The following is a 23,907-nucleotide window of genomic DNA, read 5'->3' on the forward strand; positions in this document are numbered from 1 at the left end:
CTTTCTGCTTCTGGGTTAACTCACTCATTATGATCATTTCTAGTTCAATCCATTTATCCACAAATTTCGGGAATTCCTTCTTTTTAATAGCCGAATAGTATTCCATAGTGTAAATGTACCACAGTTTCTTTATCCATTCTTCTATTGAGGGACACTTAGGCTGTTTCCACGTTCTGGCTATTATGAATAAGGCTGCTATGAACATGGTTGAGCAAATTTTCTTGCTGTGTGCTGGAGCATCTTCTGGGTATATTCCAAGGAGTGGAATAGCCACCAAGCAATTCTAATTGAACATATTTCACAATTTCTTTTTTTCTCCCTGATTTCATGAAGAGCAGCCATATGCTTCCTAAGCCAGAAACTTTATTTTCAGAACAATATATTGTCTCTGTAGACCACATTGGCCTTGAATTCACAGAGATCCGCATGCCTCTACCTCCCAAGTGCTAGGACCAAATGTGTGCTCCATCACCAGAAGGCTGTAGCAAACATTCTTAACTGCTGGGTCATTTTTTCTACCCTCTTCTCAAAGTGCTTTACCACAGCAACAGTAAATGAATTGAAGACACAAGTCCTTTTCAAATATCACATTACTACTTTTAATATTCAACCAAAACAATATTAGCTTTTGTTTATTTCATAACTAATTGTAACCATTCAAAGGATTGTTATTTATTTCCTTTGAACATGTGCAGTGTTTTATATTGTTATCAAAGATTGCTTGTTCTAATATAATTACTGTTATGATAGCAGATAGCTACAACTTTTAACATAACAATTCAAAGTTTTAAACAGGCATGTATAAATTCAAAAGGTAACATTAATGTCATTATAAATAGCAAACTTTTTCATCCAAGTATATATCCTCAAGAAAATTATCTCAGCTGCAGAAATTATGTTCTTAAACTTATATGAAAATACATACTGTATAAAATTATAAGATAAATCAGAAATTCACCAACATGTGTAGAATTGTAAAGTAATATAGTATACCTATAAAGAGAGCTCAAGGAATGACAACAGTGAACTTCATTTCTATCTTCAAATTCATGGGCCTACAATATTTAGTATACTTCACAAACCTAGTAACTTTTAGTGTTTTCTTCTATAGTATGTGGGTTCCCATTTCTTAGAAATGTCTTGAGGCTCCAATAAAAAATATATTAAAATAATGGTAAATTATACAAATGTAAGTTAATGTTTTTAATTAAATTGTGTACCACACAATATCTAAATAGTTTTAAGATTGTAATTATTTTTTCTTTATGCATAATTTTGATGGTCATGTCTACCCAGCAAAGTTGATATTCCAATGCAATGACACAATTTTTATTTAAATAAAGAATTGCTATAAAGTGACACTTTAAAAAGTTAGAAATTATTAGAAGTAGAGTTTTGCAAATTTAACATGTTTTTCATTATAACAATATCTCAGAGATGATTATTTTGAATGGTTTTGAGTAGTTAAATGTAATTCATTGTATTTCTTTGGCTACATTTCTTACAAGAATTTATTTGAAACAGTAATATTTCCTTATATACTCCTAGGGCATTCTACTGTTAGTCCCCTTAGTTAGCATTAATTGTCAACTTAACACAGTCTAGAATCACCTGGAGGAGTGAAGTATCTCTAGTATGTATTATCATATTACTCTGTGTGTTAGGATTTAAAAATAAAGAGTGACATGGAATAGATCTAATACGGAAAGATTTATTTGAGGGAAGGGAAGTGGAGAAGAGTTAGGATCTGAGTAGACTATGAGGATAGAGTGAGTCAGAAACAGAGAGACTGTAGGCTCAAATTTCTTTTTTTTTTCTTTCAAACACACTTTATTTTGCAAATGGTGATATCACACTTGTGTGATATTTTTGTCTTTAATTTTAAATATATCTTATTAATTTATTCTTGTTACATCTCAATGGTTATCCCATCCCTTGTATCCTCCCATTCTTCCCTTCCTCCCATTTTCCCCTTATTCCCCTCCCCTATGACTGTTCCTGAGGGGAGTTACCTCCCCCTGTATATGCTCATAGGGTATCAAGTCTCTTCTTGGTAACCTGCTGTCCTTCCTCTCAGTGCCACCAGGTCTCCCCATCCAGGGGATGTGGTCAAATATGGGGCACCAGAGTACGTGTGAAGGTCAGACCCCACTCTCCACTCAATATCCTGTCCATTGGCTAGATCTGGGTAGAGGTTCTAATTTTACTGCACGAATTGTACTTGCCTGGTGCCATAATTTGAGCAAGACCCCTGGGCCCAGATCTGCCCGTCATAATGTTCTTCTTGTAGGTTTCTAGGACCCTCTGGATCCTTCTATTTCCCCATTCTCCCATGCTTCTCTCACCTAGGATGTTCTCCCTTCTGTCCCAGTTCCCTGGTAAGTGAAGGCTTTCATGGGACATGCCCCTTAGGCTAGTGTGCAGATATAAGTGAGTATATACCATTTGAGTCTTTCTGCTTCTGCGTTAACTCATTCATTATGATCATTTCTAGCTCAATCCATTTATCCACAAATTTCGGGAATTCCTTGTTTTTAATAGCTGAGTGGTATTCCATAGTGTATATGTACCACAGTTTCTTTATCCATTCTTCTATTGATGGACACTTAGGGTGTTTCCATGCGCTGGCTGCTATAAACATGGTTGAGCAAATGTTCTTGCTGTGTGCTGGAGCATCTTCTAGGTATATTCCAAGGAGTGAAATAGCTGGGTCTTGAGGAAGCCTTATTCCCAGTTTTCTGAGATAGCACCAGATAGATTTCCAAAGTGGCTGTACTAGTTTGCATTCCCACCAGCAATGAAGGAGTGTTCCCCTTTCTCCACATCTTCACCAGCATGTGCTGTCACTTGAGTTTTTAATCTTAGCCATTCTGATGGGTATCAGATAGAATCTCAGAGTTGTTTTGATTTTCATTTCTCTGATGACTAAGGAGGTTGAGCACTTCTTTAAGTGTTTCTCAGCCACTCAATATTTGTCTGTTGAGAATTCTCTGTTTAGTTATGAGCCGCATTTCTCAATTGGGTTATTTGGTTTGGTGGTGTTTAATTTCTTGAATTCTTTATATATTTTGGATATTAGCCCTTTGTCAGATGTAGGGTTAGTAAAGATCTTTTCCCAGTCTGTAGGCTGTTGCTTTGTTCTCTTGACAGTGTCACCTGCCTTACAGAAGCTTCTCAGCCTCATGAGGTCCATTTATTAATTGTTGACCTTAAGGCTTGGGCTGTTGGTGTTCTGTTCAGGAAGTTGTCTCTTGTGCCAATGTGTTCCAGGCTCTTCCCCATTTTTTCTTCTAACTGATTTAGTGTCTCTGGTTTTATGTTGAGGTCTTCAATCCATTTGGACTTGAGTTTTGTGCATGGTGACAAATATGGGTCCAATTGCATTTTTTTACACGTAGTCATCCAGTTAGACCATCATCATTTGTTGAAGATGCTAATCTTTTTCCATTGAATAGATTTGGCATACCAATGCTCAAATTTCTTAACCAATATATTTTATTACAATTTATTAACCGAGCATACATCACTTATAACATGACTAACCCAAATAATAGGAAAAGAGGATTAAAGAACACAATAACAAAACTGTAAGGATACCAGTTCCAATGAACGATTCTTCTGGCGTAATCAGCAGGATTTCTTCTGCTGGAACCTGGAGTAACCAGAACCCAGAACCTCAGCAGGAGCTGGATCCCCACAGCCTTCCCTGAAGCGATTCTCTTTAGGAGTATTTCCAAGTGGAGGGATGAACAGCCAAAATTATCCAAAGTCTCCAAAGGCCCCGCCTCCAGTTCTGGGCTCATTTATATATGTCCTCCCAGAGTCTGTTCAAGGGACCTTTTCAACTGGCAACAATCAAGCTCTTGCTGGAGGTGGTTGATCTTCTAGTGGATAACCTCATCTGTTCTCTCACAAGACCATTCTGATCCCACACTTGGGATGATAAAAAACAGGTTTATCTCTCCTTTATTGCATGAGACTCTTAAAGTCAGGGTCATAGGTTCGAGCCCCACATTGAGTGCAACCTGTAGGCTCAGATTTCTTAACTAATATATTTTATTACAATTTATTAAGCAAGTATATATCACTTATAACCAAACTAACTGAAACAATAGGAAAAGAGGACTAAAGAACATAATAACAAAACTGTAAGGATATCAGTTCCAAGGAATGATTCTCCTGGCGTAATCAGCAAGAGACAGTGGGGATAAAAAGAGAAAAGGGAAAGGAGGCACTCCTTAGAGAAAGTGCAAGAGACTTAAGAGAGGTGTCCAGTTGGTCCTCTTATCCTGGACCCTTGCAGTGTCAAGTGATGATGTCAGATGTTGCTAAGCAAATTAGAGGCAGGGTGCTTATATGCCAACACTGTGGGCATGTTTTTTAGAGAATTCGTTTGGTTCTTAATTGAGGTTTGAAATTCCTTCTCATTGTGTGTGGTATAGTTCTCTGAGATGATGGTCCTGGGATTTATAAGAACACTAGCAGAACATAATATAAACTTGATTGAGCCAAAGAGTGAGCTAGAGTCAGCATTCCTGCATGGTTTCTGCTTTGAGTTCCTTCTTGAGTTCTTTACTCTGCCTTCTTTGGTGACGGGCTGTGACATAGAAATATTAAATAAATCAATCCTTTTCTACCCCAAGTAGAAAAGTATGCTTAATCATAGCATCAGAAAGGTAACTAGAATAGTCTCTATATTTAGTGTAATATACTGCTATACAAAAATGTAAAATGAACTACAAAATAATACAAAAAATCTATGTTTATAAAGTGAAAATATATGGCATTCAGTTTTCATGCATGATATTTTTGTGTGGGTATAAAATATAATGGGAAATCTGCTCTTATGAACTATTTAAGATTGGGAGTTAAAATTGGATAGGGAGGGAGGAGAATGAATTACCAAAGTAGCACTTCACTATCAACATATGTAAATGACTATTCATATGAAATAAAATTGGCTTACAAAATGAAACCTTTGCATTTTGTTTCCCATATATGGAAATAAGCTTTCTATGGGATGGATGAAAATAAAATGTGGTTCACAGAATCCTTATCTTAACCTATGTACCTATAATTTCTATTTTTAAATTGCCTTTTTCCTTCATTTTTTAAAAGAGAAGTTCTCATGCAGTCCAAAGCTGATGTAAGTAAAAATGACCTTAAGCTCCTGATTTTATTGCCTCTAACTCCCAAATGTTGGGATTACTGGTATAAACCACCATGCCCAACTCTTTCCCTGCAGTTTCTACATATCATTCTCAGAATCCTCATATAATAAGATTAGGGAGAGACCAGATAACTATTGTATTTCTTTTGTCCAAACATATTGTGCCATGTTGAGATAAGGATAAAGTCACATCCTTTTTCTTTACTGATTTTTCCTCCATATTTATATTTTTATAGAAAATTAAAAAATCATACAGTATGTTCTGATAATGATTTTCTATCTCCCAACTCCTCCCAGATTCTCTACCTCCCCAGCCACCCTATTCTGTCTTCTTTATCTTTAAAAAAAAAAAAACAAACAGGCAAACAAAAGAGAGTAAAGGAGAAAAAACTAGCAAGGAGAAAACAGAAGAAATACACACTGACATAAACACACACACACACACACACACACACACACACACAATATATAAAATCAGAAATGATGATGTACAAGCGAAAGACCAGTAAGGCAAAAATAATGCCTAAAAAAGCAGTATGAGACAAAAAGCCTACAAAAATAATATTGAGTTCATTTTATGTTGGCCATCTTCTGTCAGTTATACGGCCTACCCTAAAATGTGGTTAATATACCCAGTGAGACTCTATTAGAGAAAACAAACGTTTCCTTTGCAAGCTTGTCTGGCTTGAGCCTGTGCAGGCCCTGTGCATGCTGCTACAGTCTCTGTGAGTTTATATGTGTATGATCCTGTTGTGTCTGGAAGACACTATTTCTGCGGTATCTTCAATTTCCTCTTGCTCTTAAAATCTTTCCCCTCCTCCTCAGCATAACTTCCTGAGCCCTGAAGGGAGGGGTTCGATGGAGACATGCAATTTTGGACTGAATGTTTCAAAGTCTCTCAGTCTCTGCATACTGCCCAGTAATTCCCACCTACTGCAAGAGGAAACTTCTCTGGTAATGACCAAACAAAGCACTTTAAATCCATACCCTTAATGCCATAACTTCTGGTGTGTACAATATAATGGGAATAGAAAAAACAACACATGAAAAAATTTTCCTTATGTAAAAGATTAAGTTGAAGGAACTTGAGAAATATTAGGATGATTAGGAACTGTTGGGTTAAATCCAGCATTTAGTTTAAAACTTTTATTCAGACAACAAGCCAGACACAGAAGGTTCCTGTCTATACCTTTACCATCATACACATTGGAAATACCTACATACAGATCAATTCTCCAAAAGAAGGCCAGAATCCTTTGTAAAAACTCCTATATACTAGACAACTGAGAAAAAAATGTCCCCATCAAGAAAGGTAGAAATAGAGCTGGAAAGAACAGGTGCTCAGTGGTTGAGAGCATTGGCTGCTCTTCTGAAGGAACTGGGTTCAATTTCTAGCACCTATATGGCAGCTCATAATCATTTATAATTCTATTCCCAAGGGATCAGATGCCCTCTCTGGCCTTCTTGAGCTCTAGGTAAACACATGATATACAGATATACATGCAAGCAAAATACCCATATACATAAAATAATAAAATAAAATATTTAAAATGTAAAAGTAGAAATACACTTATGAATAAACCCTTACAGAAGCAGATTACTTCAGAATAAAGAAGGAAAACCCAATTGCCAGCTACTTTCTGAGGTGTGAAGGGTTTGTAATATACTTATAGTCTTCAAATTTCCAGTCTGTGTTGAAGAGCATGGCTTTTAAATTCCTAGCTTAAGGAACAGTTGAGACAGGGCATCTGAGGATTTCCATCAAATACAAAGAACAAGTAGGGTTGGAAGATTTCCATCAAGTAGAAAGAACAAGTATGGCTAGTGATAGAGATGGGTATACATACACTCCCAAAAGCTACAGCCTCTAGAATAAGATTAGTTTCGAATTTTCCACTAGAAAGAGCCTACATGCATGATTTCCCAGACATTTCTTTTGGTTTTGAATTCAAGTTAGCCTCTAGAAGTTAGTCTTTAAAATTTGACATAGCAAAAAAAGACCAAATTGTTTGAGGGACTGGAGAGATGGCTTTTTCACTAAATTGCTTACTTTGCAAACAAAAGAACCTGAGAGTTCAGATCCCTAGCAACCACCCAAAAAGCCAGGTGCAGTGGCAAATATCTGTAATCCCAGTGTTGGGAAGGCAAAGACAGATCCCTAGAACTCACTGGCCATTCTGTCCAATAAATTGGTAGCTCCAGACTGAGTAAGAGATCTTATCTCAAAACATAAAATGGAGGATGATGGAGAAAAACATCCAATATTGACCTCTAGTTGCACATTACATTGTGTGTGCACATATAGACATACACACACACACACACACACACACACACACACACACACACACACGTACCCTCAAATGTATATACACTCATATACCTCTCTTTCCATCAAAGAATAAATTACTTGATCATAAGTGTGATGAGAAACAGTTATTTTTTTTTTCTCTCCTTGCCTGTTCCAACAGTAATTACAGGCCTATGGTTACTCTGTAGAAAAAAAAATGGAAGCCTCTGCTAGTATGAATGGGAAGGAAGGTACTTCTGGTTTGGGGAGTTTACAGCCTCACCTGCTTAGAGTTTTCTCCCTTTTTGTGTTTTCAGCTGTAGATCTGATCTCTCACCTTCTGGTTTCAGGCCACCACCATGTCTGTCACTCCCTGCCATGATAGAATCTTATGCCTCTGGAACTGTAAGTCAAAATAACTCTTTTATATGTTGTTCTTGAGCATGATAATTTATAATATCATAAAAGTAACTGTACTTAAAAAAACAAATAAATAGGCTCAACAGCATATTAAATAAAGCAAGAGAAAGGATTACTAAGATTGTTTTTAGAAGCAATGGGAAATCATCTGATATAAAAACAGCATGGAAACAAAGAATGGTCTTATGAGATACTATAAGGTAGATTATTATATTCGTTGTCAGAGATTCAGAAAGAGAAAGAAAAGAATAGAAAACATAAAAAAAAACCAATAGCAGACCTCCCCAGCAGCTATTGCATTATATATTATTGGGCAGATTTCATAAATGACTAAACCAATCCTCAGCATGCCAATTATTGTTTTAGATGGGTTCTCTACACAATGGGCCAAGAAAAGAATGGAACAAAAAAGAGGAAAAAATTTTTCACATTTATTTTTCTTGCCTAATTGATTTGGTTGGGTCTCTTTGGATTATGTTGCATAAAACATAGAGATTTTTGCTGAATTCTTACATAAGTTAATGTCCATTATAAACTGGGCAATATCAGATCCAGATGCAAAACAGGTAGTAATTGAAACTGTAGCTTTTTAAAATAGAAATGCAGAGTGTAACAAGTTCTTAGACCTTGAAAAGGTTGATCAGCATCCATGGATGAATGGATTAGAACCACTGTTGATATTGAACATAATGACTATGTAATTAGGAAATCAAATGTCTGTTGTTTTGGCTGTGAGAGATGAGAACATTTGAAAGGAGATTGTAGACTAGGCACCCCTAGAAACTTCTCTAGAAAACATCAGTTTCTGGTATTTGTAGAAGGTGTAGTAAATGTAGGCATTGGTCTAAAGACTGCGGATCAGCAAGAGATATGCACGATACTTCCTTACCAATGGAAAACTCCCTAAGGGGGTTAGCTCATACTGGCAACAAACAACACAAGCCAGATATTTCTGTCAGCAATCCACAGAGTACTGGAGAAAACTAAACTATCTATTGGAGATTCTGTATATTGACATCTTATATAATATGGCTTGATTGTTTCTGTGTTTAAATGGGTGAGAAGCTTGGCTCACTGGCATGGAGCCAGGCATGGAATGTGAGTGCCTAATTGTCTAGTGTGGATTCATAAAGATCTAATTTTACCTTTATAAATAGAAAGGAGGAATAATATTAAGTGAAAGACACTGGATTGTAGAAAAGACTGCTGAGTTAGATCAACTTGCATACTTTAAAGATGTTTTAACATCAGAATATAATTCAGAGAATGTGTTGTGCTGGAGAAGAGGTTTTACCTATATTTCCACAGGTGCTGAAAAACTATGGATTCCCTCAAAATTGATAAAGGTCCGATCAGAGTAAGAGAAGCTTACACATGAAAGGCATGACTCAAGGAAGGATGAAAAGCAGAAAGACAGCAAAGCAGCTAATGCAGAAAGATGATTCCCCCCTACGTGGAGACAGCTTAACAAAGCAGCTGAAAAAGGAAAGATTGTTCATCAGACTGAAGGATTGAAAAATTTGATGCCAAAATGGACATTTGCAGAGGAAGGGATGGTCAGGACTGCAGTTATGGAGGATCATGACATTAACGGATCTTCATAAGGACATTTGGACTATTAAGTTTGTAGGATTGATAATTATTTCTGTTGTAATAATTAAACTGTGTACGATTTTTAGCTTAAACAGAAAGGGAGAAGATGTAGTGGGATTTTAATCCAGCAACATGGCTGCTCTGGCAAGGGATCACATCCAAAGACCTAAGTCTCTGTGATCCAGCTGGAAAACACACCTTTAATCCCTCTGGCTAGAACACAAACATGCCTTTAATACATACCTTTAATCCCAAGCAATGAAGGTAAAGTTAGTTTGTAAAAGGTAATACCCATGTTTGAAAGTGATGTCTAGTTGAGGGGCAGACAAACTAATGAGTAAGAGAAAGATTTGACAGAATGAATCAAGGACAGGATACACCCAACTTTTAAGAGAACAGGCAGAAAATAACACCTACTTAAGCCCAGTATAGTAGAGTTGAGACAGTAGAAAAGGCTACAGTAGAGATAGTAGAGAAGGCAATATAATAAAGTACAGTATAGATTCAAGTAGAAAAGACAGTACAGTAAAGCAAAATAGAGAGTTCATGGAGATGGCACAGTAGAGTTTAAGACTATAGTACAGATCAATGCAGGTCAGCAGAGGCAGTTGAAGGCAGAGACTAAGAAGGAGCCAGAAGATTAGAACAGATCACCAGAGTTAGTTTGAGACAAAGCAGAGAAATGCAATTAGAAGCCAAGAGAAGCCAGATTGTATCAGTTAACTTGAGAGAGGAGCTTGACTCAGAACAGCTGAGTTGAACCAGTCAGCCAGAGTTCAGAAATAGCTATAAGGGCTGGAGAGATGGCTCAGCAGTTAAGAGCACCGACTGCTCTTCCAGAGGTCCTGAGTTCAATTCCCAGCAACCACATGGTGGGTCACAACCATCTGTAATGTGATCTGATGTGCATGGTATACATAATAAAAAAAATAGCTATAAAGGGTGAGCTTATTCAGTAGTACGTCTCAGAGGCTGAAAACATTATAGGCCTAGATAAGATTGCAGGGAAGCAGAATCATCTAGGAGTAGGCCTAGGTTAGCAAATGGATGCAGTAAAGTCTCTGAGACAACAATTATATCAGGCATATAAAAGGTATTTTTATGATTTTCTTTCTATTTTTATGATTTTCTTTCTATTTTCTTGTCTTGAATGGTTTTATTCATTTCATTTCACTGTTTGTATTTTCAAAGTTTTCACTAAGAGATTTATTCATTTTTAAAAGTACCTGTACCATATATGTAATGGCTATTTAAAGTTTTTTTGTTTTGTTTTGGTTTTTTTCCTTCAGCAATGTTGCAATTCTCTGGACCTACTGTGATGGGGTTGCTGGTTTTAGTGGAGAGACATATTGTCCTGGATGTTATTGTATTTTTATTCTGGCCTCTGGGTGTCTCGGTTTAGAAATCTTGTAGTTCTAAGTGTTGAAAACTGATCTTGAGTTTATTGGGTAGGTGTTTTGTTCCTTGGTTTCTGTTGCCCTCTTTGGCTCTTAGGAGGGTGTTCTTAGGACTACTACAAAGCTGATGATGAGACTAGGGAATTTGTTTTGGTAAAGAGGAGCAACAGGGAATATCTAAAGCTTCCCTACCTTCTTTACTGCCCTAATTACTTTTCTGCCTGCTCTACTGGCAGGCTTGTCTGGAGGGTTCCCAGGGAATGCCTGTAGAGTTGAAGATCTTGGATAACAGGATGAGTGGGGAAAGAGGTTGGAGTAGAGCTGTTTGAGCCATTGGAGATGGGAAGAGAGAAGAGGAGGAGGCCATTACATGTGCTCTGCTTCAGAGTTAAAGGTGAAATTTGGTGATTTGTTTTAGAGAAGAGGAGAATTAGGTGAAGATTGGCGGTTACTCTACCCTATGTTGATGGTAATAGGAACATTTAAACTGACCACTTTTTTTTTCCTGGAGCCAGAGTTTTGAAAAGTGGCTTTTTCAGTAGGGGTTTCCTGCCTATCTCTCAATTTTTTTTTTTTTTTGTGATGGGATTAAAAGAGTATGTTATCATTACCTTGTTTAAAAATCTTTACCTTAAATCCAGTTAAAATCTTTAAGATTCTCATGTTTTAGCAATGTCAAACAACAAATTATCCCTTCTTTCTGCTATAGGGACAATAAAATCTTTCAAGCAAAATTCAAATGAAGAGACAAGAAATTTTAAAGTTTGGGCCAGTTTAGCCATCTCAGGGTACAGTGGTAGAGCCCTGTCTATCATTCTTTGAGATTTAGCTGTTGCTAAAAATGTATAGGCAGATCTTTTCCAGAAATAGCTTATAAACATCTTGTAGCTAGAGAGTTTTGAGCTCCAGCTGCTATCAAATTCCTATTCTCTATTGGGAAGAATTCTTTTCCTTTCTCAATTTTTATTGCCTGTAACTTAGTATTCTGTTCCTTGGCTTTCTTCCCACTTTCTCTCTAGGCTTTTATAGAGAGGGCATGGAAAGTTGTTATCACCATTAAACATATTGCAATCGGGTCTACAACAACACTAGTCAAAACAAAGCCAGAAAAGACCCATGCAACCTCTGCCATGGTGTTTTCCATTTTAGGTGTAGTTCTAGGCCTAGCTCTGTCTAAAAGGTAGCCTGCCTCCCCGTTTCTTCTCTCCAACCTGTCATGTGTCCATAGCTGCCACTGCTCTGTGAGAGATGAGCCCTTGGGCAGCTACATGGAGTAGCGCTTGTGAAATACATTTGTTTTTGTTTCCCTCATCTTTGACTATGAAATTGTCTTGCATATAGACCTTCTCAGGCTATAAACATAGATTCAAGCCCCATGTTGGGCACCATTTGTTGAATGATTATTAACATTTAATATTGTTTTATATAATTTTGTCATGGTCCATGGGACATAGCAAACCAGGGTTCACCTGAAAGAGGGGGTGTGAATTTGAAGAGACAGAGACATGTAGGGTATGAGGCCAAGACAGATTCCGATCAGGGCCCGCTTTATTAAAAAGCAAGTCCGGTTTATATAGCAAGGGTGCCACAAGCTCTTTTACAATCTCACTTCCTCTAGTGCCCTCCCCAACAAGAATGCAATCCTCTGAGTAATCTTCTGTAAGAACTTCCTAATTCCTGTGCATAGTTCCCTGTAAGAACTTCTTTATTTCTTTTCAAAGGTAAACAATCCAAAGATAGGCTGAACACAAGACCTCCTTCAGCAAAGGTCAACAACTCAAAAGTCACAGCATACATCCTGAGCACAGGGTTTCTAACATGGTTGAATTTAGCATGGCTCCCCACAAATTTAACAAATTAACATTCCTTAACCAGCTTTATACCCCAATAACCACACTGAAAGACCAAGATCTATTTATAGCCTAGAGTACAATGCTGTGAAATAATTATCCCATCCTAAATCTCCAAGTTAGTATAGCTTCCTCCCATTCAGATTTCCCACATTATACTTGCTTCTAACTCATATCCTAGATCCAGATCATTCCTCCTAGAACTTCCTGGTCCTCTCTGTGTGCATCCTTCCTTTTTTTTTTCTTGTTTTTCTCCTCCTTTCATTGGATCAGGACGTTGCACCCTACTCTCTGCTTTTGCTCAACATTGGCTAGTTGGCTATTATTGGCAATGCAGAGAACAAATGATGACATATTTATACAAACTTGATACAGGAGATACTTAGAATAAACATCACAATGCAATGTACACATTGAGACTAGATATGGGATAGAGAAATCAGCATTTGAACGAACAAAGGTCAACTGTACACAGCCCACAAGAACATTATGCCAACATCTACCCTAGCAGGATTTTTTTGAACTTTTAGGAAGTCAAATATTCCTTTATTTTAGTCTATTTTTTTCTTTTTGAATGGGAATGTATACTCTATACCTGTCCCATCTTACAGAGAAGTTAATGTTATTTTCACAAAGCAGTATCAATTCTTTTAAAAAATGAAATAAGCTAGAAAGATGACTCAGCAGGTAAAGGCGTTTTCCATGCATGGCTGATGACCTTAGGTCAATACCTGAATCTATTTAAAGGTGGAAGAAGAGATCTGACTCCATAAAATTTTTCTCTGACTTTTACATCCATGCTTAGGCATGATAATAACAAAAAATAAAGCTCAAAAGAGAAAGAATTATTTCTTACAAGAATGGATTGTTCCAAAGTGGGCCAGTCCTTTCTCCCTTTTCTCTCACATAAACCTTTTTGCTTTCTACTGTCCCCCCTGAGGCTCTTAACAGAAGTTGAGCATATATGTCCCTTGTGCTCCTGGTAGAACTGTGTAACAAACTAAACCTTTTAAAAAGAATGAGTATGACTCATGTACTCTGTAATAGAAAAATGGACTAAGATAGTAGGCTTCTCAAGATTATGGAACATTCATCAAGATAGACCATATTCTGGGTAGAAAACCACCTTAATAAATTAACAAGAGTATAAAACATTAAAAGTATCTTCTCAAGGAGGCCCCAGTAGAATTAAAGTAGAAATAAAAAGATATATGGTAAATATTAAAATCTTTGAGATTTAACAACATTCTTTGAAAATAATCCATGTGTCAAAGGCAATATCTTAAGAGAAAAAAAAAATTAAAGTATTTGCAACTAAATAAAAGTTAAAATGCCTTATGGCCTGCTATGAGTCAGGGGTTGCCTTTTTTATTATGAGCATAGAACCTAATTGGTGCCAATCTTAGTAAACAAATCTTTTTCCCATACCTCCCCTCCCTCACATCAATTCCGTTTCCCTTTCTCTTCAGAAAGGGGGAAAACAATACATGGCTCTGTATTGCTCAGTTCAATGGGGCAGCAGTAGGTCATAGCCACCAGTTTCAGTTCTCTCATCATAAAGAGCACAATTCTGCCAAGTAGGCAGGATGACCCTGGACTTTGGTTAACAGTTGCCTGGTAAAAGCAGTCCTACTCATTTTTACATTGTAAATGTCCCCATTTGTCCAAACTTTGGCATTTCTGTCTCTGTGAGACATATTTAATTGCTTTAAGTGTAAATTTGGTCTGTGAAACTAAGTAAGATGAAAAAGATTTCTGTTCAGGCATGGTTTCCTTTCATGTATTAGCAATAACAAGTTGCATAATTTTCATTGTTTTTTTTATGCTCATTTTTTTTGTGTGTAGCCCTGGCTGTTCTGGATCTTACTTTTTAGACCAACCTGGCTTTGAACTCGGGGATATGCCTGCCTCTGGCTTCCAAGTGCTAGTGCTAAAAGCATGTGCCACTATACCTCACCCAATCACACACTGCTATTAAGTAATTTTTCCTGTAAACATTAAAATGCCATTTAAATTCTGTAGAACACTTGCTTGACACAATTTATCCAAAACTCACACAAAGAGAAATACATAATCTAAATAGCAAAGGTCTTGTAAAAGAATATGCTCAATAATGAATGAACCCTCCAAATGAAAAGTACCAGGCCCATATTATGTCTGTGGTAAATTTTACCAAAGAGTTTAAGAAAATATATACCTGAAAAATAAGCTATGAAATAAGTTTAATCTCATTAGTTTTCAGGAAATTGCTATGAACACCATAGCAACATATTATAATATACTCATCAAAATAGATAAATTAAAAAATAATTATACTAGCAAATACTGGAGAGTATTTTTAAAAAGATCATTTTACCTTGCTGGTTGGAATGTAAAAATAGTACAGCTACTTTAGAAAAATAGTTTGATTCTCTTTTATAAAATTAAGCATACAATCATCATATAATATAGAAATATCCCTCTTGGGTATTTTTCCCAGATAAGTTAAAAATTCGGTTTACATAAATATGTGCACATAAATATTCACAGCAGTTTTATTAATAGTAACCAGAAATTCAAACCACTCAGTTTTCCCTAGCAGTTTAATGGCTAAAAAGCTCTGGTATATGAATACCATAAACTATTTCTTGGTAATAAATGGTAATAATATTAGCATATATAACAACTCATGAATTATAATGGAATTCTACTGAATGAATAAAGTATCATTTCATTTCCATAATATGATTGAAAGGACATTAAAATAGAAAGTGAATTAGTGATTACTAAACATTAGAATAGATGCATATATTTAGAAAAGATCAACATAAGCTATCCTTGTGTTAAAGGAACTGCTAAATATCTCAATTGTGGTGGTAGACACATGAACCTGTGAATGTGAAAAAAATTATATTTCATATACATGAGAACATGTAAAACTCTTAAATATGGGTAAAAATCAGTAGAACTTCATTAATTTGAACAGATTGGTTGTGATGGTGTGCTACAGTTTTATAAAATGTTACCATTACACTAAAAAGGTAAAAGGCACATGTGGTTCATTATATTAATTATAAACTTATACAAATCTTATACAGATTTACCTTTGAAATTTCTATTAAGTGATACAATATCAGGAAGCAGGAGACATATGCCTGTTGGTAAAATGCTCACTGCAAATTGTGTCTTATCTCTAGCACTCTTAGTACAACCTTAGTGTAGTGGCCCATGTTTGTAATAACAGTGTTGGAGAGGCAGAGAAAGGTGTATCTCTGAGGTTTTTTGGCTAGCCATCCTAGACTTATCTTTCTGAATGAGAGCCCCATCTCAAAATCAAGATGTATGGTAAACAGTAAAACTTGAGCTGGATTTTTGGTTTCTACATGTACAAGCACACATGTACACTCAAACACACACACACACACACACATGATTATATACAGTTGTTCCAAAGGGCACAAAATGCTTGGATATACATTTTTAAAAGTGTTTGTGAAGCAACTGGGGAAAAATAAAAGAAAAATGGTATCTGAATATAATACACACATTTTTATATAAAATGTAAATATAAAAGAATATTGAAATTAAGCTATATACATTGCTGAAAAATAGCTGAAAAAAAAAACAGAATTTAACCTAGGTAAAGATTTCTGAATATGATAGCAAAAAATTTACTCCTAATAGGAAAATTTTACCTTATTAGGATTAAAGCATGAAAAGAGCAGGAGAGATGGCTTACATGTTAAGAGTAGTTATTGCGTTCAGTTTCTAGCACTCATATGGCAGCTCACACCAATCTGTAACTCCATCCAAGAGCTCGAATACACTACTCTGTATTCTAAGTTCTTGCATGCATGTGATGCACAGACAGACATATAGCAAAACACCCCATACATGAAATGAAAATAACTATTTTTAAAAAAAAAAATAACTATTTTTAAAGAGATAGAAAAGTCAGGCTAATGACTGGAACAAAATACTCATCAGGAACATTTCTGGTAGAAGTTTAGTATATAGACATATAAAGAACTCTCAAACATAAACAGAAAAAGATAATTAGGAAAAGGATAAAAAGTTAACTGAAAAAGACATTTCACTGACAATCTGGTCTAATCCAAATAACACATGAAAAGATGAGCAAAACCATTAACAATTAAGAAAATATAAGTTAAAATCAAGATGACATTCTTATGGAAGAATGAAAAAAACTGACAACAGATGTTAAATATAATGCAGAGAAGTTGCATTATTCATAGTTACTTTTGGAAATGTAAACTATTACAGCCACTATGAAAAAGTTCTTCGCAGTGTCTTGTAAAATTAAATACACAGGTGATGTGCTACCCAGAAATTATCTTCTTGGCTATTTATCCTAGAGAAATGGTGATACAGGTTCAAGAATAATTTTGCCCAGTGGAACACCACTAAGCTATTAAGAACAAGGAAATCCTGAAATTTGCAAGCAGAAGAAACTAGAAATTATCATCCTGAATGAGACAACCCAGACCCAGAAAGATACACATGGTACATACTCATAAGTAGATATTAGCCCAACATGGATGTCCTCTGACAGTATTCACTCAGCAGGGGGTTGGAACAGATGCTGGGATTTGCTGCTGGACTCCAGGTGAGAGTGGTATGGAAGAGTGGGGATTTGGAAGGACCCTGAGGGTTCAAGAGCCCCACAAGACCATCAGGGCCAGAGGATCTGTACCCAGGGCAGCTTGCAGAAAGTGTTGCCCCAAATAAGGCCAATGCATGCAGTAAACCCAGACCCCCTCTTCAGACCTAGCCAATGGACATTTCATTCTCCACAGTTGTGGCGAGAGTGGTAACTGCCTCTGACATGAACTCTGGTGCCCCCTCCCACCGATTTGATCACTTTCCCTTGGTGAGGAGGCCCAATGGGCACACAGAGGAAAGGGAAGCAGGCTATCTGGATGAGACTTGATAGGCTGTGGTCATATAGTGGTGGCTTCCCTCCTGTCAGAGGTCTAAGGGAGGTGAATAGGGTAGAAAAGGGAGGAAGAGTGGTATTGGGAAGATATAGTTGAGGAGATAACAATTGGGATATAATCTGAATAAATTATAATGAATTAAAATTCAAAAAATGAAGAAGAATGCCATTATCATTTCAAGGTTTTTCTCTAGACAGACGTCCGTTTATGATTAATCACACTATAACTCAAATCTCATGGTGTGCACACTTGTGTTCTTAGTCTAGAAACTTGTGTTCTTTAATTTTATTTTCTTTTATTCTTTCTTTGACTATATTTATCTGCAATTTTCTTTCTTTCGTTGCTTCTTTCTTTCTTTCTTTCTTTCTTTCTTTCTTTCTTTCTTTCTTTCGTTCTTTCTGAGTTTCCTAATTTCCCATTTTCAAACAGTAAGTTTGAAGCATCGAATGTATAATCCTCTTATCTTTTTATATTGTTTCTTATATTATACTTACTCTTTCTCATTTCTTTTTGCTTTAAATTAAATTTTATTATTTACTCATTTTACATCCTGGTCATAGCCCCCTCCCTTGTCTCTTCCCAGTCCCACCCTTCCCCCTCTTGCTTCTCCCCAATTCCTACGAAAAGGGGTACCCCCATACCTTCCCACCCCTGCTGCTATGAACACGGTTGAGCAAATTTTCTTGTGTGCTGGAGCATCTTCTGGGTATATTCCAAGGAGTGGGATAGCTGGGTCTTGAGGAAGCCCTATTCCCAGTTTTCTGAGATAGCACCAGATAGATTTCCAAAGTGGCTGTACAAGTTTGCATTCCCACCAGCAATGAAGGGGTGTTCCTCTCTCTCCACATCCTTGCCAGCATGTGATGTCACTTGAATTGTTTATCTTAGCCATTCTGATGGGTGTAAGATGGAATCTCAGAGTTGTTTTGATTTGCATTTCCCTGATGACTAAAGAGGTTGAGTATTTCTTTAAGTGTTTCTCAGCCATTTGATATTCCTCTGTTGAGAATTCTCTGTTTAGTTCCAAGCCCCATTTCTCAATTGGGTTATTTGGTTTGGTGGTGTTTAATTTCTTGAGTTGTTTATATATTTTGGATATTAGCCCTTTGTCAGATGTAGGGTTGGTGAAGATCTTTTCCCATTCTGTAGGCTGTCGCTTTGTTCTCTTGCCAGTGTCTCCTGCCTTAGAGAAACTTCTCAGCCTCATGAGGTCCCATTTATTAATTGTTGACATTAAGGCCTGGGCTGTTGGTGTTCTGTTCAGGAAGTTGTCTTCTGTGCCAATATGTTCCAGGCTCTTCCCCACTTTTTCTTCTAAGTGACTTAGTGTCTCTGGTTTTATGTTGAGGTCTTTGATCCACTTGGATTTGAGTTTTGTGCAGGGTGACAAATATGGGTCTAGTTGCATTTTTTTTTACACATAGACCTCCAGTTAGACCAGCACCATTAGTTGAAGACGCTATCCTTTTTCCATTGAATGGATTTGGTTTCTTTGTCAAAAATCAAGTGACAATATGTGTGTGGATTCATATCTGGGTCTTCGATTCGATTCCAGTGATCAACCAGCCTGTTGCTGTGCCAGTACCATGCTGTTTTAATTACTATTGCTTTATAGTACAGTTTGAGATCAGGTATGGAGATTCCTCCAGAGGATCTTTTATTGTACAGGATTGTTTTAGCTATTCTGGGTTTTTTGTTTTTCCATATGAAGTTCAGAATTGAACTTACAATGTCTTTAAAAAATTGTGTAGGTATTTTGATAGGGATTGCATTGAATCTGTAGATTGCTTTTGGTAGGATGGCCATTTTTACTATGTTAATTCTCCTGATCCATGAGCAAGGAAGATCATTCCATCTTCTCATGTCATCTTCAATCTCTTTCTTCAGAGTTTTGAATTTTTTTTCAAACAAGTCCTTGACTTGCTTGGTTAGAGTAACTCCTAAATATTTTATATTGCTTGTGGCTAATGTGAAGGGACAAATGGATTGAGCTAGAAATGATCATAATGAGTGAGTTAAACCAGAAGCAGAAAGACTCAAATGGTATATACTCACTTATGTCTGCATACTAGGCAAGGGGCATGTCCCATGAAATCCTTCACTTACCAGGAAACTGGAACAGAGGGGAGGACATCTATTGGGACTCTAGATGAGAGAAGCATGGGAGAATAACAAAACAGAAGGATTCAGAGGGTCCTAGAAACCTACAAGAAGAACATTATGATAGGCAGATTTGGGCCCAGGGGTCCTGCTCAAACTAAGGCACCAGCCAAGGACAATACAGGCAGTAAACTTTAAACCCCTACCCAGATCTAGCCAATGGACAGAACATTCTCCACAGTTGAGTGGCAAGTTGGGTATGACTTTCATAGGAATTCTGGTGCCTCATATTTGACCATTTTCCCTGGAGGGGGAGACCTGGTGGCACTCAGAGGAAGGACAGCAGGTTACCAAGAAGAGATGTGATACCCTATGAGCATATACAGGGGGAAGAAATCCCCCTCAGGATCAGTCATAGGGGAAGGGAGTAAGGGGAAAATAGGAGGGAGGGAAGAATGGGAGGATACAAGGGATGGGACAACCATTGAGATGTAACAAGAATAAATTAATAAAAAAAATTAAAAAAAATAATTTACTGTATGGATTAATATAGAAAGAATGCCTTCTTTCTACAGGGCAGTCTTGCCTTATCCCTGATTTTAGTGGAATTGTTTGAGTTTCTGTCCATTTATTTTGATGTTGGCTATAGGCTTGCTATATATAGCCTTTATTATGTTTAGGTGTAGATCTTATATCCCTGATATCTCCAAGACATTTTTAAAAATTTTAAACATATTTTATTAATTTATTCATATTACATCTCAATTGTTATTCCATCCCTTCTATCCTCCCATTCCTCCCTCCCTCCCATTTTCTCCTTGCTCCTCTCCCCTATGACTGTGACTGAGGGGGACCTCCTCCCCTTGTATATGATCTCCATGACTATTATCATGAGATGGTTATTTGATTTTTTCTTTCAGTTTGTTTGTGTGATGGATTACATTGAAGGGTTTTTGTATGTTGAACCATGCCTGCATTTTGTGACCAAGTATATGGTCAATTTTGGAGAAGGTTCCCTGAGATACTGAGAAGAATGTGTATTACTTTGGTTTGGGAATAATGTTCTGTAGATATCTGTTATGTCCATTCGCTTCATAGCATCTGTTAGTTTAGTTATTTCTTGATTAACTTTTTGTCTTAATAATCTGTCCTTTGGTGAGAGTGGGGTGTTGAAGTCTTCAACTATTTTTTATTTGAATTTTCACTCTTTTATTGATTAATGATCAGTTGTCCTTGATAACACATTGTTCAAAGTCAATTATCTTCCAAATAACTTTATTTTTTTCCTCCTTTATTAATTTATTCTTGTTACATCTCAATGGTTATCCCATCCCTTGTATCCTCCCATTCTTCCCTCCCTCCCATTTTCCCCTTATTCCCCTCCCCTATGACTGTTCCTGAGGGGGATTACCTCCCTCTCTATATGATCATAGGGTATCAAGTCTCTTCTTGGTAACCTGCTGTCCTTCCTCTGAGTGCCACCAGGTCTCCCCGTCCAGGGGACATGGTAAAAGGTGAGGCACCAGAGTATGTGAGAAAGTAATATCCCACTCTCCACCCTACTGTGGAGAGTGTTCTGTCCATTGGCTAGATCTGAGTAGGGGCTTAAGGTTTACCGCCTGTATTGTCCTTGGCTGCTGCCTTAGTTAGAGCGGGACCCCTGTGCCCAAATCTGCCTATCATAATGTTTTACTTGTAGGCTTCTAGGACCCTCTGGATCCTTCTACTTTGCCATTCTCCCATGATTCTCTCATCTAGAGTCCCACTAGAACGTCCTCCCCTCTGTCTCAGTTTCCTAGTAAATGAAGTCTTTCGTGGGGCCTCCCCCTTGGGCTAATATGCAGATATAAGTGAGTATATACCATTTGAGTCTTTCTGCTTCTGGGTTAACTCACTCATTATGATCATTTCTAGCTCAATCCATTTATCCACAAATTTCGGGAATTCCTTGTTTTTAATAGCTGAATAGTACTCCATAGTGTATATGTACCACAGTTTCTTTATCCATTCTTCTATTGAGTGACACTTAGGCTGTTTCCATGTTCTGGCTATTATGAATAAGGCTGCTATGAACATGGTTGAGCAAATTTTCTTGCTGTGTGCTGGAGCATCTTCTGGGTATATTCCAAGGAGTGGAATAGCTGGGTCTTGAGGAAGCCCTATTTTTGATCTTAGCCATCCTGATGGGTGTAAGATGGAATCTCAGCGTTGTTTTGATTTGCATTTCCCTGATTATTAAGGAGGTTGAGCATTTTATTGTACAAGATTGTTTTAGCTATTCTGGGTTTTTTGTTTTTCCATATGACGTTCAGAATTGAACTTTAAATGGTGAGATACTCAAGGAAATTCCTCTAAAATCAGGAACAAGACAAGGCTGCCCACTCTCTCCATATCTCTTCAATATAGTACTCGAAGTTCTAGCCAGAGCAATAAGACAACTTAAGGAGATCAAGGGTATTCAAATGGGAAAGGAGGAAGTCAAATTATCCCTATTTGCAGATGATATGATAGTCTACATAAGTGACCCTCAAAATTCCACCAGAGAACTCCTACAGCTGATAAACACCTTCAGCAAATTGGCTGGATACAAAATTAACTCCAAAAAGTCTGTAGCCTTCCTATACACAAATGACAAGCTTGCAGAGGAAGAAATTAGGAAAACTACACCCTTCACATTAGCCACAAGCAATATAAAGTACTTAGGAGTTACTCTTACTAAGCAAGTGAAGGACCTGTTTGAAAAAAATTTCATAACCCTAAAGAAAGAGATTGAAGATGACATGAGAAGATGGAAGGATCTACCTTGCTCATGGATAGGGAGAATTAACATAATAAAAATGGCCATCCTACCAAAAGCAATCTACAGATTCAATGCAATCCCTATCAAATTACCTACACAATTTTTTGAAGTTTACCATATATCTTTTTATTTCTACTTTATATGTGGGGATCAATGTGTGATCTAAAGTTTAGTAATGTTTCTTTTACCTATGTGTGTGCCCTGGTATTTGGGGCATAGATGTTCAGAATTAAGATGTGTTCTTTCTCATTGCTTTTAATTAATTTAGTTTGGAAGTCTATTTTGTTAGATATTAGAATGGCTCCTCTAACTTGCTTCTTGGGTCTGTTTGCTTGGAAAACCATTTTCCAGCCTTTTGCTTTGAGGTAATATCTATCTTTATTGCTGAGATGTGTTTCATGTATGTAGAAGAATTCTGGTAGCCTATGTCCTTTTACTAGGAGTTAAGTCTGTCGATGTTGAGAGATATTAATGACTAGTGGTTGTTAATTCCTGTTATTTCGATGTTGGTGGTTATATTATGTTTTTGCATTTCTTTTGGTTTTGCTGTAGTGGAATTATTTAGGTCCTCTGTTTTCTTGGTTGTAACTTATTTCTTTCAGTTAGAGTTTTCCTTCTAGTATCATCTGTGGGAATCAGTTTGTGTGTAGATATAGGATAAATTTTTTTCTATAGAATATCTTGTCTTCTCCACCTATGGTGATTGAACATTTTGCTGGCCTGACGTCTGTGATCTCTTAGGGTCTGCAAGACATCTGTCCAGGCCATTCCAGTACTACAGTCTGTTGAGAAGGCAGGGGTGATTCTGATAGGTTTGCCTTTATATCTTACTTGGCCCTTTACCCTTGTAGCTTTTAATATTTTTCTTTCCTCAGTACATTTAGTGTTTTGATTATTAAGTGCCAGGATTGTCTTTTCTTGCCTAATCTATTTGGTCTTCTGTAGGCCTTTTGATGTTTATAGGCATCTCTTTCTTTAAATTGGGGGCATTTTTTCTATGGTTTTGTTGAAAATATTTTCTGGGACTTGGAGCTGGGAATTTTCTCTTTCTTCTTCTACCATTATTATTATTATTATTATTATTATTATTATTATTATTATTATTATTATTATTATTATTATTATTATTATTATGTTTCATCTTTTCATAATATCCTTCATTTCTTGGATGTTTTCTGTCACAGATTTTTTTTTTAGATTTAACATTTTCTTTAACAGACATATCAACATCTTCGGTTATATCTCTTATATCTGAGATTCCTCCTCCATCTCTTGTATTCTGTTGCTGGTGCTTACCTCTGTAGTTTCTGTTTTCTTTCCTAAGTTCTCCCTCTCCAGGTTTCCTGTTTA

Source organism: Acomys minous (assembly GCF_964271855.1).
Source record: "Acomys minous genome assembly, chromosome: 7".
NCBI classification, from domain to species: Eukaryota; Metazoa; Chordata; class Mammalia; order Rodentia; family Muridae; genus Acomys; species Acomys minous.